The sequence below is a fragment of the Pseudophryne corroboree genome, chromosome 1, assembly GCF_028390025.1.
Source record: "Pseudophryne corroboree isolate aPseCor3 chromosome 1, aPseCor3.hap2, whole genome shotgun sequence".
Taxonomy (NCBI): Eukaryota; Metazoa; Chordata; class Amphibia; order Anura; family Myobatrachidae; genus Pseudophryne; species Pseudophryne corroboree.
This window is the reverse complement of record NC_086444.1, coordinates 283,228,112-283,250,116: the sequence shown is the minus strand read 5'-3', so window position 1 is coordinate 283,250,116 and position 22,005 is coordinate 283,228,112.

Here is a 22,005-nt window from a genome sequence, read left to right as displayed (position 1 = left end):
AAAAAGGTAAATCCTTTTCTCGGAGTCCGTAGAGGATGCTGGGGTCCACATTAGTACCATGAGGTATAGATGAGTCCACCAGGAGCCATTGGCACTTTAAGAGTTTGAGAGTGTGGGCTGGTTCCTCCCTCTATGCCCCTCCTACCAGACTCAGTCTAGAAACTGTGCCCGAGGAGACGGACATCTTCGAGAGAAGGATTATACACAGATAGTGGTGAGATTCGTACCAGCTCACACATACAAGGCACGTCAAGCCAACAAAGTTTGAATACTCAGCAACTGCTGAAACATTACTTACCAAGTAACAATGCAGTACTCAACTAAACAAAAGTTGTACTGAACCAAATAACATTTTTGCAGGAAAACAAAGCGCTGCGCGGGCACCCAGCATCCTCTATGGACTACGAGAAAAGGATTTACAGGTAGGTACCAAAATCCTATTTTCTCTTACGTCCTAGAGGATGCTGGGGTCCACATTAGTACCATGGAGATGTACCAAAGCTCCCAGAATGGGAGGGAGAGCACGGAGGCTCCTGCAGAACTGATTAACTGAACTTCAGATCATCAGTGGCCAAAGTATCGAACTTGTAGAACTTTGCAAACGTGTTCGACCCAGACCAAGTTGCAGCTCAGCAAAGTTGCACTGCTGAGACACCCCGGTCAACTGCCCAGGAAGACGCCACCTTATGAGTAGAGTGGGCCTTAACAGATTTTGATGTTGATAGGCAGGCCAGCTTCCAGACTTGACCACCGTCCTTGGAAAGTTACTCCCTGAGTGACTGCTCCCCAGCCCCGAAGGCTCGCATCCATGGTTAGAAGGACCCAGTCCTGAATCCCGAACCTGCGGCCCTCCAGAAGGTGAGGCAATTGGAGCCACCAGAGGAGTGAAATCCTGGCCTTTGGCGACAGACGAATTCTCTGGTGCATGTGGAGATGAGATCCCGACCACTTGTCCAGGAGATCCAGTTGGAAGGTCCGAGCATGGAACCTCCCGTACTGGAGAGCCTTGTAAGAGGCCACCATCTTTCCCAATAGGCGAATGCATTGATGAACCGACACCCGGGCTGGCTTCAGGACATCCCGGACCATCACCAACGCCTTTTCCTGCTGAAGAAACACATTTTGCACTTCCGTGTCCAGGATCATTCCCAGAAATGATAACCTCTGGGTTGGTTCCAAATGTGACTTTGGAAGGTTCAGAATCCAACCATGACTCTTGAGGAGGCGTGTTGTGAGAACAATGGACTGCAGCAGCTTCTCCTTGGATGATGCCTTTATCAGCAGATCGTCCAGATATGGAATGATGTTCACACCCTGTTTGCGGAGGAGAATCATCATTTCTGCCATCACCTTGGTAAAATACCCTTGGTGCTGTGGAAAGGCCGAATGGCATTGCCTGGAACTGGAAATGACAGTCCAGCAATGCGAAACGGAGATAAGCCTGATGCGGCAGCCAGATCGGAATGTGGAGGTACGCATCCTTGATATTCAGTGATACCAGGAATTCCCCCTTTTCCAGACCTGATATCACCGCCCTGAGAGACTCCATATTGAACTTGAACTCCTTTAGAAAGGGGTTCAATGATTTTAGGTTCAGAATGGCCCTGACCGAACCATCCGGTTTCGGTACCACAAAAAGGTTCGAATAGTAACCTTTGTTCTGCATATGAGGTGGTACTGGCACAATGATCTGTGCCTCCACCAGTTTTTGGACAGTGTCTTGTAGTACAGTGCTGTCTGCCAACAGAGTTGGCAAGCCTGATTTGAAAAAGCGATGAGGAGGGGGAATTTTAAATTCCAGCCTGTATCCCTGGGATACAATATCTATCACCCAGGGATCCAGGACGGACGACACCCAGACGTGACTGAAGTGTCTGAGTCTCCCACTGGCCCCATCTCCATGCCGCGCGGTCACCATCATGCAGAGGACTTTGGCGTATCTGAAGCAGGCTTTTGCTCCTGGGAACCTGCAGCTGAAGGTTTCTTGGACTTAAATCGACCTCCCCTAAAGAAGGTATTGGACGTTCTGGCCTTTCTAGGCCTGTTAGGCCGAAAGGACTGCGTTGCAGATGAAGAGGACTTCTTCGGAGCAGGTGCTGCTGAGGGAAGAAACGGAGACTTAACCGCTGTAGCCGTGGATATCCACGCATCTAGAGCTTCCCCAAAGAGAGCCTGACATGTATAGGGTAGGGACTCCACACTTTTCCTGGATTCCGCGTCGGCCGACCACTGGCGCAGACATGGAAGATATTCCCGCAGCCATGGAACCCAGGTCTTTCATGGATTCTACCATAAAACCTGCTGAATCATGTATGTTGCAGAAATATAAAGCAACGTCATCCCTATCCATCATATCTAAATCCTCAAGTAAGGTAGCCAACCACTTTATTATAGCCTTTGCAATCCATGCAGTAGCAATAGTAATATGGCCCCTGAAGCAGTGTACATTGATTTAAGTGTGTTAGCAATTTTTCTATCAGCCGGCTCCTTTAAGGCGGTAGATCCTGGAACAGGCAAAACCACCTTCTTTGAGAGTCTGGACACAGATGCGTCAACAATCGATGGGTTTTCCCATCTTTTCCTATCCTCAGGGAAAGGAAACGCCACCAGTACCCTTTTAGGGAGCTGGAATTTTTTCTCCGGGTTTACCCATGCCTTTTCAAATATAACATTCAATTCCTTTGACGCAGGGAAGGTTAGCGAGGCTTTTTTATTTTCAGTGAAAAAAGCCTCCCCAACCTGCTCAGGTGTGGTATCATTAACATTCAACACATCCCTGATAGGCTCTATCAACAATTGCACCCCTTTTGCCAGAGATGCGGACCCCCGCCACACATCCCCATCACCGTCTGTGGTGTCAGAATCGGTATCCGTGTCGTCTTGTTTGACCTGCACAAGCACACGTTTGTGGGGGTATATAGCGTGGCATCCTGAGGTACCAGAAACCGGCCATACTGCCATAGAGCTCTGTAATACCTGGGTTGCAGATTCATTACTTGCAAACCTGTCAGAAATCTGAGAAATCCACGATTTGATAGAGGAAAACCACTCAGGCTCCCTTGCTGGTATCTGTACTAAACCAGTGCTATCCTGAGTACATGGAATGGGATCATCCTGAGAGGATAAATGACACAGTGTCCCTGTACATAGCTAAAGGAGACCACCAAACACTCCACACACACAGGTGAGGGGAGAGTTTCCCCCCCAAGAATGGCAAGAGAGACACAGAGATTGGAGTCAACCCACACACAGTGCTATTAGCAAAGTGAGACCCCTTGTCAGCGCTGACTGTGCACCTTAATAGGACACACAGTCTTATTTACAGCCTCCCCTCCCTTCTACAACCCCCTGGTACCGTGTACAGATTGCTGGAGTTGCTGTGGAGGGACCTGTTCTTCCACTCAGCGCTGTGCAGGCAGGAAAATGGCGCTGGAACACTGCTGGGTCCGCTCTGAGGAGAAGCTCCATCCCTTTAATGGCGCTGTCTGCCCGCTCTTCATAGATTATACCAGCCTGAGGAAAATATGCTGGCTGAGATCCAAGGACCCCGACAGGCTTCTAGACCAGTGTGGGGGTAAGCGCTGGCCCCTCACAGTGTCGCACCATGTGCCTCTGAGCCTTCCCAGGAGCGCAGTTAATACTGCTCTCCCTCCCCATTGCCGCCATCTTCACACTGGCCCCCCTCTTGCTAGGGGGGTCGGTGTCTCACTCACCACATCTTTAGCTCTGTAAGGAATAGTCCCTCTCTGCAGGGAGGCTGTTGCCAGCAGCCTCCCTGGAAAATAATAAACTCTAAAAATAAACTTTCCTAGAAAAGCTCTGTAGAGCTCCCCTAGCTGTGACCGGCTCCTCCGGGCACATTTTCTAAACTGAGAAATGTATTATTTTTAAAAAGGGAAAAGTTAAAAAATTAGCAGTGATAGGCCAGATCCAGTTTAGATTTTTACATAATCCTCAATGACAAAACAAAACACCAGGAAAGCACCACATAGACCAGAGGAAAAATAAGAATTTACTTACCGATAATTCTATTTCTCGTAGTCCGTAGTGGATGCTGGGGACTCCGTAAGGACCAGGGGGATAGCGGCTCCGCAGGAGACTGGGCACAAAAGTAAAGCTTTAGAACTACCTGGTGTGCACTGGCACCTCCCCCTATGACCCTCCTCCAAGCCTCAGTTAGGATACTGTGCCCGGACGAGCGTACACAATAAGGAAGGATTTTGAATCCCGGGTAAGACTCATACCAGCCACACCAATCACACCATATAACTTGTGATCTAAACCCAGTTAACAGCATGATAACAGAGGAGCCTCTAGAAAAGATGGCTCACTACAGCAATAACCCGATTTTTTTGGTAACAATAACTATGTACCAGTATTGCAGACAATCCGCACTTGGGATGGGCGCCCAGCATCCACTACGGACTACGAGAAATAGAATTATCGGTAAGTAAATTCTTATTTTCTCTGACGTCCTAGTGGATGCTGGGGACTCCGTTAGGACCATGGGGATTATACCAAAGCTCCCAAACGGGCGGGAGAGTGCGGATGACTCTGCAGCACCAAATGAGAGAACTCCAGGTCCTCCTCAGCCAGGGTATCAAATTTGTAGAATTTTACAAACGTATTTGCTCCTGACCAAGTAGCTGCTCGGCAAAGTTGTAAAGCCGAGACCCCTCGGGCAGCCGCCCAAGATGAGCCCACCTTCCTTGTGGAATGGGCTTTTACAGATTTTGTCTGTGGCAGGCCTGCCACAGAATGTGCAAGCTGAATTGTACTACAAATCCAACGAGCAATAGTCTGCTTAGAAGCAGGAGCACCCAGCTTGTTGGGTGCATACAGAATAAACAACGAGTCAGATTTTCTGACTCCAGCCGTCCTGGAAACCTATATTTCCAGGGCCCTGACAACGTCTAGCAACTTGGAGTCCTCCAAGTCCCTAGTAGCCGCAGGCACCACAATAGGTTGATTCAGGTGAAACGCTGAAAACCACCTTAGGGAGAAACTGAGGACGAGTCCTCAATTCCGCCCTGTCCGAATGGAAAATCAGATGAGGGCTTTTACAGGATAAAGCCGCCAATTCTGACACGCACCTGGCCCAGGCAAGGGCCAACAGCATGACCACTTTCCATGTGAGATATTTTAACTCCACATATTTAAGTGGTTCAAACCAATGTGACTTTTGGAACCCAAAAACTACATTTAGATCCCAAGGTGCCACTGGAGGCACAAAAGGAGGCTGTATATACAGTACCCCTTTCACAAACGTCTGAACTTCAGGGACTGAAGCTAGTTCTTTTTGGAAGAAAATTGACAGGGCCGAAATTTGAACCTTAATGGACCCCCATTTCAGGCCCATAGACACTCCTGTTTGCAGGAAATGTAGGAATCGACCTAGTTGAAAATTCCTCCGTCGGGGCCTTACTGGCCTCGCACCACGCAACATATTTTCGCCAAATGCGGTGATAATGTTTTGCGGTTATATCTTTCCTGGCTTTGATCAGGATAGGAATGACTTCATCCGGAATGCCTTTCTCCTTCAGGATCTGGCGTTCAACCGCCATGCCGTCAAACGCAGTCGCGGTAAGTCTTGGAACAGACAGGGTCCTTGCTGGAGCAGGTCCCTTCTTAGAGGTAGAGGCCACGGATCCTCCGTGAGCATCTCTTGAAGTTCCGGTTACCAAGTCCTTCTTGGCCAATCCGGAGCCCGAATATAGTGCTTACTCCTCTCCATCTTATAATTCTCAGTACCTTGGGTATGAGAAGCAGAGGAGGGAACACATACACTGACTGGTACACCCACTGTGTTACCAGAGCGTCTACAGCTATTGCCGGAGGGTCCCTTGACCCGGCGCAATACTTGTCGAGTTTTCTAAACATGTGGAAGACTTCTGGGTGAAGTCCCCACTTGCTGACTGACAGTGCTATCACATGATTTTCCGCCCAGCGAAGAATCCTTGCAGCTTCTGCCATTGCCCTCCTGCTTTTTGTGTCACCCTGTCTGTTTACGTGGGTGACTGCCGTGATGTTGTCCGAATGGATCAACTCCGGGTGACCTTGAAGCAGAGGTCTTGCTGAGCTTAGAGCATTGTAAATGGCCCTTAGCTTCAGGATATTTATGTGAAGTGATGTCTCCAGGCTTGACCATAAGCTCTGGAAATTCCTTCCCTGTGTGACTGCTCCCCAGCCTCGCAGGCTGGCATCCGTGGTCACCAGGACCCAGTCCTGAATGTCGAATCTGCGGCCCTCTAGAAGATGAGCACTCTGCAACCACCACAGGAGAGACACCCTTGTGCTTGGTGACAGGGTTATCCGCTGATGCATCTGAAGATGCGACCCGGACCATTTGTCCAGCAGGTCCCACTGGAAAGTTCTTGCGTGGAATCTGCCGAATGGGATTGCTTCGTAGGAAGCCACCATTTTTCCCAGAACCCTTTCATTGATGTACTGAGACTTGGCTCGGTTATAGGAGGTTCCCGACTAGCTCGGATAACTCCCTGACTTTCTCCTCCGGGAGAAACACCTTTTTCTGGACTGTGTCCAGGATCATCCCTAGGAACAGACGACGAGTCGTCGGAATCAGCTGCGATTTTGGAATATTGAGAATCCAATCGTGCTGCTGCAACACTACCTGAGATAGTGCTACACTGACCTCCAACTGTTCCCTGGATCTTACCCTTATCAGGGAATCGTCCAAGTAAGGGATAACTAAAATTCCCTTCCTTCGAAGGAGTATCATCATTTCGGCCATTACCTTGGTAAAGACCCGGGGTGCCGTGGACCATCCATACGGCAGCGTCTGAAACTGATAGTGACAGTTCTGTACCATAAACCTGAGGTACCCTTGGTGAGAAGGGTAAATTGGGACATGAAGGTAAGCATCCTTGATGTCCCGAGACATCATGTAGTCCCCTTCTTCCAGGTTCGCAATCACTGCTCTGAGTGACTCAATCTTGAATTTGAACCTCCGTATGTAAGTGTTCAAGATTTTAGATTTAGAATCGGTCTCACCGAGCCGTCCGGCTTCGGTACCACAACAGTGTGGAATAATACCCCGTTCCCTGTTGCAGGAGGGGTACCTTGATTATCACCTGCTGGGAATACAGCTTGTGAATGGCTTCCAAAACTGCCTCCCTGTCAGAAGGAGACATCGGTAAAGCCGACTTTAGGAAACGGCGAGGGGGAGACGTCTCGAATTCCAATTTGTACCCCTGAGATATCACCTGAAGGATCCAGGGGTCTACTTGCGAGTGAGCCCACTGCGCGCTGAAATTCATTGAGACGGGCCCCCACCGTGCCTGATTCTGCTTGTAAAGCCCCAGCGTCATACTGAGGGCTTGGCAGAGGCGGGAGAGGGCTTCTGTTCCTGGGAACTGGCTGATTTCGGCAGCCTTTTTCCTCTCCCTCTGTCACGGGGCAGAAATGAGGAACCTTTTGCCCGCTTGCCCACGAAAAGACTGCGCCTGATAATACGGCGTCTTCTTATGTTGAGAGGCGACCTGGGGTACAAACGTGGATTTCCCAGCTGTTGCCGTGGCCACCAGGTCTGAAAGACCGACCCCAAATAACTCCTCCCCTTAATAAGGCAATACTTCCAAATGCCGTTTGGAATCCGCATCACCTGACCACTGTCGTGTCCATAACCCTCTACTGGCAGAAATGGACAATGCACTTAGACTTGATGCCAGTCGGCAAATATTCCGCTGTGCATCACGCATATATAGAAATGCATCTTTTAAATGCTCTATAGGCAATAATATACTGTCCCTATCTAGGGTATCAATATTTTCAGTCAGGGAATCCGACCACGCCAACCCAGCACTGCACATCCAGGCTGAGGCGATTGCTGGTCGCAGTATAACACCAGTATGTGTGTAAATACATTTTAGGATACCCTCCTGCTTTCTATCAGCAGGATCCTTAAGGGCGGCCATCTCAGGAGAGGGTAGAGCCCTTGTTCTTACAAGCGTGTGAGCGCTTTATCCACCCTAGGGGGTGTTTCCCAACGCACCCTAACCTCTGGCGGGAAAGGATATAATGCCAATAACATTTTAGAAATTATCAGTTGTTATCGGGGGAAACCCACGCATCATCACACACCTCATTTAATTTCTCAGATTCAGGAAAACTACAGGTAGTTTTTCCTCACCGAACATAATACCCCTTTTTGGTGGTACTCGTATTATCAGAAATGTGTAAAACATTTTTCATTGCCTCAATCATGTAACGTGTGGCCCTACTGGAAGTCACATTTGTCTCTTCACCGTCGACACTGGAGTCAGTATCCGTGTCGGCGTCTATATCTGCCATCTGAGGTAACGGGCGCTTTAGAGCCCCTGACGGCCTATGAGACGTCTGGACAGGCACAAGCTGAGTAGCCGGCTGTCTCATGTCAACCACTGTCTTTTATACAGAGCTGACACTGTCACGTAATTCCTTCCAACAGTTCATCCACTCAGGTGTCGACCCCCTAGGGGGTGACATCACTATTACAGGCAATCTGCTCCGTCTCCACATCATTTTTCTCCTCATACATGTCGACACAAACGTACCGACACACAGCACACACACAGGGAATGCTCTGATAGAGGACAGGACCCCACTAGCCCTTTGGGGAGACAGAGGGAGAGTTTGCCAGCACACACCAGAGCGCTATATATATACAGGGATAACCTTATATAAGTGTTTTTCCCCTTATAGCTGCTGTATTTTTAATACTGCGCGTAATTAGTGCCCCCCTCTCTTTTTTAACCCTTTCTGTAGTGTAGTGACTGCAGGGGAGAGCCAGGGAGCTTCCCTCCAACGGAGCTGTGAGGGAAAATGGTGCCAGTGTGCTGAGGAGATAGGCTCCGCCCCCTTCTCGGCGGCCTTATCTCCCGTTTTTCTGTGTATTCTGGCAGGGGTTAAATTCATCCATATAGCCCAGGAGCTATATGTGATGCATTTTTTGCCATCCAAGGTGTTTTTATTGCGTCTCAGGGCGCCCCCCCCCAGCGCCCTGCACCCTCAGTGACCGGAGTGTGAAGTGTGCTGAGAGCAATGGCGCACAGCTGCAGTGCTGTGCGCTACCTTGTTGAAGACAGGACGTCTTCTGCTGCCGATTTTCCGGACCTCTTCTGTCTTCTGGCTCTGTAAGGGGGCCGGCGGCGTGGCTCTGGGACCTATCCATGGCTGGGCCTGTGATCGGTCCCTCTGGAGCTAATGTCCAGTAGCCTAAGAAGCCCAATCCACTCTGCACGCAGGTGAGTTCGCTTCTTCTCCCCTTAGTCCCTCGATGCAGTGAGCCTGTTGCCAGCAGGTCTCACTGAACATAAAAAACCTAAAACTAAACTTTTCACTAAGCAGCTCAGGAGAGCCACCTAGTGTGCACCCTTCTCGTTCGGGCACAAAAATCTAACTGAGGCTTGGAGGAGGGTCATAGGGGGAGGAGCCAGTGCACACCAGGTAGTTCTAAAGCTTTACTTTTGTGCCCAGTGTCAAAGTCAGAAAAATATCTCTATGCACACTACCATATTTGCACCTCACACAGGTCCGTGCTGCGCATGCGTACGCTCTCCCGTACGTGCGCATACTCACAGTCGCGGGCACCCGCAGGCGCATGGTATGCGTATTTACGGTAGAGTTTATGCGATCGTAGCGTGCGACTCAATCGTTACATATTTTCACTAATAATGTATTTTGTAGATCATGGTCCCTTTGATAGATTCTGAAAGTTTGGTTAATATAGAATGTTTATGAACAGAGGAATCCCTCTTTGTTTGATACGAAGGGTCAGACAGGAGTAATACAGTGGTGTTTAGTATCCATCGGAAGAATATTTAATTAGAAATATTCCGGTGTTGGTTTGAAACAGATCAATCGCTCGTGCGAATAGTTATGGACATAAGAAGTTTATGAACATTTACTTTATTTGCACTTTATTACCCATGCGGCTGGAAACCCAGTTTCCCTCCCACCTGAGCAGTTGGAAATAGTCACAGCCCACCTGTATGAATCAACCTATGACCTTTTGTTATAATACGAAGCCGAATTCCTATGTCCAATGAACAATGAGATTGTAGGGACCATTGAATTGTATTGTGTGTGGGGCATAAATAGGCAGGCCGACCGTATCCAGTTCACTCTCTTCAACGGTTCTCATTGCTGATAATCGGGAGCTGGATATCGAGGCGCATGCGATCGTTTCCCTTTGTGCGTAAGTTTTCTCCGTAATCATATTGTCTTACTGTGAGCCATCTCTCTCTCTCTATCTCTCTCTCTCTCTCTACACTTTCTCTCGTATTTTCCTTTAATTGTATTGTATTGTATTTCCTGTGTAGTTTATCTGGTTAGTTGGTTTATGTTATATTGTAGTGTATCATTTGTACTGTGATTCCTTTTTGCAAGTATAATAGTTATAATACATATAATAGGTTTTGGACCCTAAGCCCAGGTATCTGTGTATTCTTTATAAGGGTTAAGTATTCTCTGAGCGTCGGTGACGCTCAAGCAGCTTTGTAGTTAATCAGGTTACACCAGGTTGCACTTACACTCTGTCTCCACACTAAGGTATACTGTGTATCTCATCGTTAAAGGTATAGATATAAAGGTTTAACGTTGTAAGCGTCTGCACCGCTGGTGATCTCCTCGTGGTCCCGAGCGTACGCTACGCTATAGCGAATCATTACGTTAGTCAGCAGCCAATAGCGTGCCTGCCTGTGATCACTGGGCCGTAAGCGAACGTGACGCTTGAGCGTCTCGACTACGGTTGAGCGATCGCTACACAACTTGCGTACCCTTACGGTACTTCTTACATAGATAGCGTACAGTGTTCTTAGACCTCTTAAAGTGTTTTATATACGATAAATATTTAGCTTTATCAATTGGCGGCTCGCCCGTCCTTCACATATCTGCACTAGGTAGATCAGCAGACATTATCCCTCAGCAAAGGGCGGGAGGTTGTATCCCTCGTAGTGCTGACAGGATAAGCGTCTGCTTCGCTTAGGTAAAGAGTGCTGAAGGAATCCGGGAACCGGAGGTAAGAACAAAACGCTAGTGTCTTTTAAAACTGTTTATTTTTCTGTCTTGCGTACACACGCACACACACATATATATATCTGCATTTCTTTTTCTTTTTTCATTTTCGTATATCACTCTCCTGTCTGCCAGTTTTATAGTTGATAGAAGTGCTAAAAAAAGATTTGCCGTTATTTCATAGTTTAAGAGTAAAGGTAATATAGTTAAAAGATAGACAAACACACAGTTTTGCCTGGGAGATAAGGCGAAGTCAGTGTGTTGTGCGGTAGATGATCAAGGATCATCTACATTGATAAAAGTATAAATTGTGTTACGGTGGATCTTTGCTTTGCGTATACGTGTCTCTAACAAAGACCTGCGTACGCAATCCAAAGGCCGACGCACGCAGCGTACGTTACGCAACGGAGCGTCCGGTTACGCCCACGTAGCTCAAGTCACGATAAGTTGATTTTTAACGCAAAGCGATAAATAACGCGAGGCGAGAAATAACGCAAGTCTATTTTTGGGTGTCCGAAATTTTAATTAACAGATCCTGCTCCTAATTGGTAACACACCTGATCTGAAGAAAAATTTCTGCGCAGAAATAGAAATAGAAACAAAAGTGTACATGTGATGAGTGAGTGTTTTTACAATTTTTAAAGGTTGAACCACAAGAAAAGTCGAGTACTCGTGAGGTACATGCGTGTAAGTGACGTGCACGGTGGCTAGGGAGGCATCTCTGGTTAAATATACAATTTTGAGCATTAGAGTATAGCAGACCAGGAGGTCATACTGTAACAAGACCAGGAGGTCATACTGTAACAAGACCAGGAGGTCATAACAGACCAGGAGGTCCAGGTACAGCCGACAAGGAAGTCCGCTATACAGTTCACAGGCACAACACCGAAAAGGGTTGGTGCAACACCCATATAGGCCATATAAGCTCTGGCTGAAGGAATTCGCAGTCGTAAGTTTCGATTCCATTGGTCTTTCCGTACATAAGCTTAGTTGTTTGTGTACTGAACGACTGGACCGCACGTAAGTGTGTGCAGTAGTTAGTAATCTGACCTAATACCATTAGAGTAAAGGGGTCACAAACGCTACCTGTACACTCTAACGTGATTTGTGTAATTTTTTTATTTTAAGGGAAGTTCGCTGCTCACTCAGGAACTATCCAGCAACCAATAGTTACTGGAAAGAGTAAGTGTTCTTCGGATAACCCTCGCAGGTTCCAGTAAATAGAGGTTCAGGTCGCAGGGGCCCTAGGTCGAGTACGCCAGCACCATATCGGTGTGATCAGGTCGTATTGGTCGGCGTGGGCGAGTGAGTGGGGTACTCGGTAAACCGCCACCGTCAGCCTATTGTTGACATTTGGTTTTGCGTAAAGGGTTGGCTAAATAAAGCAACACTTTCGAACTATGGGGGCCACTTGTTCAGGTAGGGGGCGATCAACCTCGGTTCGGGTTGATTCAGTGGTCCGACCAATTGGGTCGGCCAGGTATATAATGTGTGAGAAATATGGAAGTCACACAGAAACTTTATGTGATGAATGGGAGAGAATGACTGTACATGACGGGGAGAAATTCCCAAGAGTAGGGAGCTTCAGCTCAGAAGTGTTACAAAATTTAAGGAGGAGGATATGTCTCATAAAATCAACAAAGAGACGAATCCAGCATTATGATTATTTACAGTTGTGGCAACAGGAAGGTGAGATACAGAGAGGTTTGGCTCAGGCGGCGGGATCTGGCTCTAACAGAAAACTGATTGCCACGGCCCCACCGCCACCATATATATCAGGAGAGAAGTTGATTACGGAGAAAGACGCATTAAGGTGTAACACAAAATCACTTAGTAACTGTGTAAATGTTAATGATAATGTTAACCCATTAACCCATGCAAGTATTAACCCGTGCAAGTTGTACCCTGTTTTGAACTTTCCTCAGGAGTGTGATCAAGAGGACGAATCGGCAACGATTTCAGCGCTCTCTCTAGCAGCCACCATAGCAGAGACCACAGTAGGCACAGCTCCACCCACGAGATTAGTAAAGGCCCCTAGCGGAGGGATAGGTGAGGTCGTATCAACTGGTAAGTACGGCACCATGCATTATGCTGAAACTATTTCACCACAGCCTGTAGAATCTACACAGAATGAGGTTGTTAGAATTACACCTGTTAGAGTAATAGCAGTGCCAAATGGGAAAACAGACGCATCAGGAGCCACTCCCATTAGGAACATTGCCATGTACACCCCATTTTCCCGAATGGAATTAAGGACCATAGTGTCTGAATTTCCTGACCCTAGAAAAGACTTAGTTGCCAGTCAAAAATACATCAGAGACTTAGGTAACACTGCAGAGCCCAACAATAAAGACTGGCAGATATTGCTGAGAGCATGTTTACCCTCAAATGTCGACGCAACTCAATTTTTAGCTGATTGCGGACTAGATCATGATGTACCTCTTACAGATGTGTACAACCAAGATAATGTGAAAAGAATAAACTTGCAGTTAAAAGAGTATTTCCCAGCAGTAGCTAAATGGAATAAGATATTCTCCATTAAACAGAAGGAGTCAGAGACAGCTGCAGAGTATTTTCACAGAGCATTATTAGAAATGGCAAAATACACAGGCATAGAGGACATTAAAACAGACACAAACCATCGGGAAGTAGCAGTATCGGTACTGATGGATGGTTTAAAAGAGTCATTGAAGACTAGGGTACAGACCACACAACCATGTTGGCGAGGTCTGTCTGTGGCTACTTTGAGAGAGGCTGCTATTGATCACGATAGAAACATCACCAGACACAGGGAACAACAAGGTGACAAATTAATGTCAGTAAGTATACAGGCTCTGACCACAAGGCAGCCTTTGTTTGTATCAACAAATCCTGTGGGTAAGTCAAGTATGGTTACTTGTTATTCTTGTCACAAACAGGGACACATGGCACGAGATTGTAGAGTAAAGAATCCACGAAACTCATACCAAACCCCTAGACAACGACACGACACACGACATTGGGAGCAAGGTCCGCAGAAACGGAGTTATGAGCCACATACAGGGGAAACAAAAAGATATCCCCCAAACAGAGACTGGCATGCCTCTGGTAGTTCCCAACTATCTCCCTCACAAGTAGTTGCTGCCAGCGGGATTCAGGGAGGTCACCATACCCAATAGGGGTGTGGCCATACCTGTAATCTGCAGCCAGTAAAATCAATTGCCAACATTGGAAGTGAACCCGAGATCGCAATTAATGTAGCTGGTAAAACTTTAAACTTTCTTGTAGACACAGGGGCGGCCAAGTCAGTGATAAATTCGACAGTGGGCATGAGAACCACTGGTAGGACAATTCCAGCCATGGGAGTAACAGGAGTAGTCCAGCACTACCCTGTTAGCAAACCAGCCGAGATTACAATAGGGCCTTTGCATACCAAGCATTCCTTTTTGCTGGCTGCATCGGCACCAACTAATCTCCTGGGAAGAGATTTACTGTGTAAAATGGGGTGCGTCATTTATTGTACTCCTGAAGGTGTATTCTTGGACATACCTGAGAAACACGCTCAGGAAGTGCGAGACATGTTAGACTTCCCATCAAAATTAATGTCACATACCATTATGACAAATAGGAATCCATCCCAAATAGAAGAGATGACATCTCAGATACCAGAGTCACTTTGGACAAAAGACGGACAAGACACTGGATTAATGGCAAACGTAGCTCCAGTAGTTGTACAAGTAAAAGATGGTAGGATAGCTCCAAAAATCCCACAGTACCCTCTGAAGCCAGAGGTGGAGTTAGGAGTTTACCCAGTAATAGAGCGCTTGCTACAACAGGGCATTCTGGTAAGAACGTCCAGCACTGCTAATAGTCCCATCTTCCCTGTGAAAAAGAGTGGACTAGTGCAGGATCTAAGGGGGATTAACAAAATAGTTGAGAGTCAGTTCCCCGTAGTGCCAAATCCAGCTGTCATCCTAATGCAAATCCCTCTCACTGCCAAATTTTTCACTGTTATTGACCTCTGCTCCGCTTTCTTTTCGGTACCTCTGCACCCTGACAGCCAATATTTGTTTGCATTCACATACAGAGGAGTCCAATACACGTGGACTCGATTACCCCAAGGTTTCATAGATAGTCCAAGTATATTTTCTCAGGCTTTGCATGATTGTTTACAGTCTTTCCAACCAGACAGTGGATCAGTATTGATACAGTATGTGGACGATTTATTACTGTGTTCAGATTCACTGGAAGCATCTCTGAAGGATACGAAACAGCTCCTGTTTCATCTTTCAGACACAGGACACAAGGTGTCCAAAGACAAGTTACAATTATGCCAAACTAAGGTAAAATATTTGGGACACTGTCTAACACAAGGACTGAGACACCTGACCGCTGATAGAATCCAAGCAATTAGAGACATGACTCTGCCACAAACCCAGCAACAGATCAGAACGTTTTTAGGAATGTGTGGGTATTGCCGTAATTGGATCCCAGGGTTTTCCATTTTGGCGTTACCTTTGCAGGAAATGGTCTCCTCAAACAAACCTGATAGGATTTCGCATACAGACGAGTCCGAAACAGCATTTGAGAGACTCAAACAGTGCCTAACGCAGGCACCAGCACTAGGTATGCCAGACTATGGGAAACCCTTTGAACTATACGGAACAGAAAGTGCTGGTTGCGCGGCAGGTGTACTAACCCAAAAACACGGTGATGCCAGCAGGCCAGTTGCATACTACAGCGCTCAGCTAGACACGGTAGCGCGATCCCTCCCCACATGCTTGCGAAGCGTTGCTGCGATAGCATTGCTAGTGACAAAAAGCGAAGATGTCGTGCTAGGCCACAACCTCACAATCCATACGCCACATGCAGTATCAGCCTTATTGAATTCTGCCCAAACCAGACACGTCTCATCAGCGAGGTTTACAAGATGGGAATTGGCACTAATGGCCCCCGTAAACATCACCATAAGGAGATGCAGTGCATTAAATCCTGCAACGTATCTCCCAGGTGTGCCTGGTCAGGCACAAAGGGTGGAAGGTGAGAGTGATGGGGAAGGAGGATTTAATACAAAGGAAGATACACATGATTGTATGGAATATTTGACCCAAAATTTTACCGCAAGGCCTGACATCAGTGACAACCCACTGGAAGATGCAGAACTCACGTTCTACACGGACGGTAGTTGCCATAGACAGTCAGACTCGAGAGACTTGTGTACTGGATACGCAGTCGTAGATGACCAAGACACCATAGAAGCGGAACCGCTAGGCCCACCTCACTCAGCCCAGGTTGCTGAACTGGTCGCCCTAACCAGAGCATGTGAATTGGCTAAAGGTAAGTCAGCCAATATCTACACCGATTCTAGATACGCATTCGGAGTAGTCCATGATTTCGGAGCCCTATGGCGCCTCAGAAATTTCATGACGGCAGCTGGTACACCGGTAGCGCATGCAGCTCACATAAAAAGGCTTCTAACAGCGATACAGGAACCCGACAGAGTGGCTGTTATCAAATGTAAAGCACACACATATAGCCAAGACCCGGTATCACTTGGTAACAGCCGAGCAGACGAAGCTGCTAAGTTAGCAGCTGCTACCCCCATACAGACAGACACCACACAATTGATGGTATTTAATACCATTAACACACAGAAGTTGTGTGAAATGCAAAATTTGTGTTCCACACAGGAAAAGGCAGTCTGGAAGGCAAAGGGATGTGGCCAGGAGTCCTCAGGACTCTGGACGGATGGACATGGTAAACCAGTGGCCCCCAGAGCATATCTTCCATGTCTGGCTGAAGCAGCTCACGGGCTGACTCATCTAGGCAAGGAAGGGATGTGCAAATTGGTAAGAGCCTATTGGTGCGCCCCAGGATTCTCCTCTCATGCGAGTAAAAGAGCAATGTCATGCCTTACCTGTTTGAGAAAGAATATTGGAAAGGCAATACCTACAGAACCATCCCATATCCCACCTGCCGGCGGCCCTTTCCAGGTAATACAAATTGACTTTATACAAATACCCCCTTGTCGGAATTTGAAATATGTACTTGTTTGTATAGATGTTTTCTAAAATTGGGTCGAAGCATTTCCTGCGGCTACAAATACCGCTATGTTTACTGCTAAGAAAATTGTGCAGGAATTTGTATGTAGATATGGTATCCCTAGAATAATCGAAAGTGATAGGGGTACCCATTTTACAGGTGATGTCTTTCAAGGAATGTGTAAGTTGATGGGAATTGATAGCAAGCTGCACACTCCGTACCGTCCACAGGCGAGTGCGAAGGTCGAAAGAGTGAACAGCACTATTAAAAATAAATTGAGTAAAGTGATGGCAGAGACAGGATTGACATGGCCAGAAGCTTTACCCATTGTATTGTATAGTATCAGAACCACTCCCAGGTCCCCTCTTAATCTGTCTCCCTTTGAAATCTTGTTTGGTCGACAACCGCATGTTATGATTAACCCTCAGGATGATTTGAAATGTAACAATGAAGTAACTGTAAAGTACTTGATTAACATGAGTAAACAGTTAAGGAATCAAAATGATAATCTGAAGTTGGTGATTCCTGATTTACCTGATAGTAATTGTCATGACATTGAACCTGGGGATTATGTAATGATACGGAATTTTCTACGCTCAGGTTGCCTTATTGACAGATGGGAAGGACCATACCAGGTCTTATTGACTAGCACTACAGCATTAAAGGTTGCTGAGAGAGAGACTTGGGTCCATTCATCCCACTGCAAGAAGGTTGCTGATCCAGAGAGGTCCCGTGATAAGGAACAGACGGTAGAGGTTGTATCACTGGAGTGTCTGTTCCAGGAGGACTGAGGCGGCACCTGAGCCTTGAAGACCGAGAGCTGTTGTCGACTCCCCACTCCCTTTTATTATTTTCCTCCACTTCCCATCCCCTCTCCCGCAAATTTCTTTTTCCTCCTTCTCATTCTTCTCCGTTTCCTTCTATAAGATGGACTTGCCCCAAGAGACTGTGATCCGGATTTTCCTGTTGACCATGATGTTGACCAGAGCAGTCTGTCCCGGCGAGAGTACCATGGAGGTCGATAGAGGTTCTGGAATGGGTTCTGATGATAAAGATGGAGGCGTAGTTTTCCAAGATCAACCTAACCAACAAGCAAAGGAGAGTATCAGAAAACGATCCGATAGCATTGACCATAGAAGGAATTGTGACGGATTGTTAGCTGAGGAAAACTGTATCTGTAGGCTCTGTAACAATGTCATTGAAGATGGGTGCATTAAGAAATGCCAATCCAGTTTTAATATCCATATGGACCGGCATCCATTGAGTGACTATCACTCCTTAGTGGGTAATGTGTTAAACAAAACAGATTGTTGGGTATGCTCTCAAGTACCTCAAGGTCATAGCAAATCAGGGCTAGTACCATTTCCTTTAACGATAGGGGAGGTACTTGAGTTAAATGGTGGGAGACCGGTGGACAGGAGGTTTAATATCTCCAGCCCTCCTAGTTTGAAGCTCCACCAATACCATGTGGATAGGTCCCTATTATGTTTCAACATCTCCAATCCCAGAAAGCCGGGAAATTGGGAAGTGTCATGGAGTAACCACACCATGACCTTTTTTTTCGCATAGAGCAGATAGAATGCCTACAGATACAGAGCTTGTACGCCACATAGCCAGTAGAGGAAAATCTTTCCGGTATAGGTACACCTTAGGAAATAGGATTACGAGAGTTGGAGAAGTATCACCAGGATACTGTGCACATATCGTACAACCTGATACGTGTATTAAGCAGATGGAAGAATTAGGGTTAGGAGATTTCACCTGGAAGGTGTGTAATATGGTTATGTCCTTCTCCGTCCCATATGTTCTCCCCGATGATGCATATTTCATATGCGGGAGAAAGGCGTACAAGTGGCTTGCCCCAAACTCCGAAGGATTGTGTTATATTGGAAAAGTATTGCCTGAAGTAATGACTGTAACACATGATAAAATGAAAGACATACATCGTGGTGCCCAAGCTCCTTATACTCACACCCATTACGAGCACGTTGTTAAAAGGCACCTGATAGAGAAGACAGAGCATCCGGCCTCTGATCTGATAAGTGAATCCACCGGGATTCAATTTTTAATCGCGTTAGATTTCACCCGCACCGCTAGAGGAGTGCTAAATTATAAATACATATCAGCGCTCGCAAATTTGTTAGATAATATCACTGAAATGTATGATGACACGTTTAGATATACTGGAAGGGAACTTCAAGCTTATAAAACAGAACTGGTGCAGCATAGAATGGTTCTCAATTACCTCACAGCAGTGACAGGCGGATATTGTGTCACACTGGCAACACAATACGGCGTGAAATGTTGCACATATATTACGAATAGCACCGAGGATCCGGTCGAGGTCATAGACCAAAAGATGGACGATATTCTCCAATTGAAGTGGGAATTTCGCCGAAAACACAATCTCACTCTTGCTGCTGTAGGTAATGAGCTGACTGGTTGGGTGTCATGGTTGAACCCGAGAAATTGGTTCTCCGGTTTGGGAGACTGGGCTCAAGGAGTCATAATGGATGTTGGGAAGTTTCTCCTATGTATCTTAGGTGTTATCATAACGATCGGTTTGATATTTAGATGCGGTCAGGCTTTAATGAGGTGCAATCGTCGTACTAAGGTAATGAGTTTGAGGAGTGAGGAAACTGTAATTAACCTGGATTTGATTTATGACCCAATGATAGAAACAATGATGTGATGAAAATGCGATTTCTACGGTCCGTTTCTTTCACCTGTTTTTCTGGTTTTTCTCCAAGATAAAAAGACCCACTTGGACGAGGAAGTTGACGAGACGCTATACAGACAACGGATAGACCAAAGAAGAAGTTTTGACCACTTGAGATATGGACATTTGATGAACTTTGCCATGGATCCCCAGTTTCCCTAGAATTCTTAAACTTACGCTAGCCCAACATTTTTTGTAAATCTAATGGCATTGACAAAGCTTTTTGCTCACACCTAATGGGCAACACAGCGCAAAGAAGACGACTTTCAACTGATACCGAACAAAACTTCAACCGACAGATGTACATTAACCTGACATAGAATACCACCGCATTTACCGTAATTATGTCTTTTCTTCATTTCTACAACCCTCAGGTAATGACACACATAGTATAGGGAATACAGGCACAGATATCAGCAATCACATATTCCCCCATTCATGTATTATCAACTAAAATGTGCTCCCCATTTTGTTCAAAATCCGAAAAGAGCTCGGTAAAGTTTGACAGCCCATCCACAGACCCGTACCACGGGATAAGAAGGAATTCAAATGTATACTTCGCAATACCTCGAAGCTTGATTTACAACACGTACGGCACGATGATACATGACCCCCCAAACATGGACTCATACACACATGCTTCTGCTATCTCACTAGGTCATACCCTCTTCCCACCTACTCCTCTCTCCTCCCTTACCCAACCATGGAAATGAATTAACCCCTGACATATATTTTTCTCCTTTTGAAATGTTTTAGAAGGTGGCAGTTATTATTGACTGCCAAAGGGTGGACTGTCAAAGTCAGAAAAATATCTCTATGCACACTACCATATTTGCACCTCACACAGGTCCGTGCTGCGCATGCGTACGCTCTCCCGTACGTGCGCATACTCACAGTCGCGGGCACCCGCAGGCGCATGGTATGCGTATTTACGGTAGAGTTTATGCGATCGTAGCGTGCGACTCAATCGTTACATATTTTCACTAATAATGTATTTTGTAGATCATGGTCCCTTTGATAGATTCTGAAAGTTTGGTTAATATAGAATGTTTATGAACAGAGGAATCCCTCTTTGTTTGATACGAAGGGTCAGACAGGAGTAATACAGTGGTGTTTAGTATCCATCGGAAGAATATTTAATTAGAAATATTCCGGTGTTGGTTTGAAACAGATCAATCGCTCGTGCGAATAGTTATGGACATAAGAAGTTTATGAACATTTACTTTATTTGCACTTTATTACCCATGCGGCGGGAAACCCAGTTTCCCTCCCACCTGAGCAGTTGGAAATAGTCACAGCCCACCTGTATGAATCAACCTATGACCTATTGTTATAATACGAAGCCGAATTCCTATGTCCAATGAACAATGAGATTGTAGGGACCATTGAATTGTATTGTGTGTGGGGCATAAATAGGCAGGCCGACCGTATCCAGTTCACTCTCTTCAACGGTTCTCATTGCTGATAATCGGGAGCTGGATATCGAGGCGCATGCGATCGTTTCCCTTTGTGCGTAAGTTTTCTCCGTAATCATATTGTCTTACTGTGAGCCATCTCTCTCTCTCTATCTCTCTCTCTCTCTCTCTCTACTCTTTCTCTCGTATTTTCCTTTAATTGTATTGTATTGTATTTCCTGTGTAGTTTATCTGGTTAGTTGGTTTATGTTATATTGTAGTGTATCATTTGTACTGTGATTCCTTTTTGCAAGTATAATAGTTATAATACATATAATAGGTTTTGGACCCTAAGCCCAGGTATCTGTGTATTCTTTATAAGGGTTAAGTATTCTCTGAGCGTCGGTGACGCTCAAGCAGCTTTGTAGTTAATCAGGTTACACCAGGTTGCACTTACACTCTGTCTCCACACTAAGGTATACTGTGTATCTCATCGTTAAAGGTATAGATATAAAGGTTTAACGTTGTAAGCGTCTGCACCGCTGGTGATCTCCTCGTGGTCCCGAGCGTACGCTACGCTATAGCGAATCATTACGTTAGTCGGCAGCCAATAGCGTGCCTGCCTGTGATCACTGGGCCGTAAGCGAACGTGATGCTTGAGCGTCTCGACTACGGTTGAGCGATCGCTACACAACTTGCGTACCCTTACGGTACTTCTTACATAGATAGCGTACAGTGTTCTTAGACCTCTTAAAGTGTTTTATATACGATAAATATTTAGCTTTATCACCAGTCTCCTGCGGAGCCGCTATCCCCCTGGTCCTTACGGAGTCCCCAGCATCCACTAGGACGTCAGAG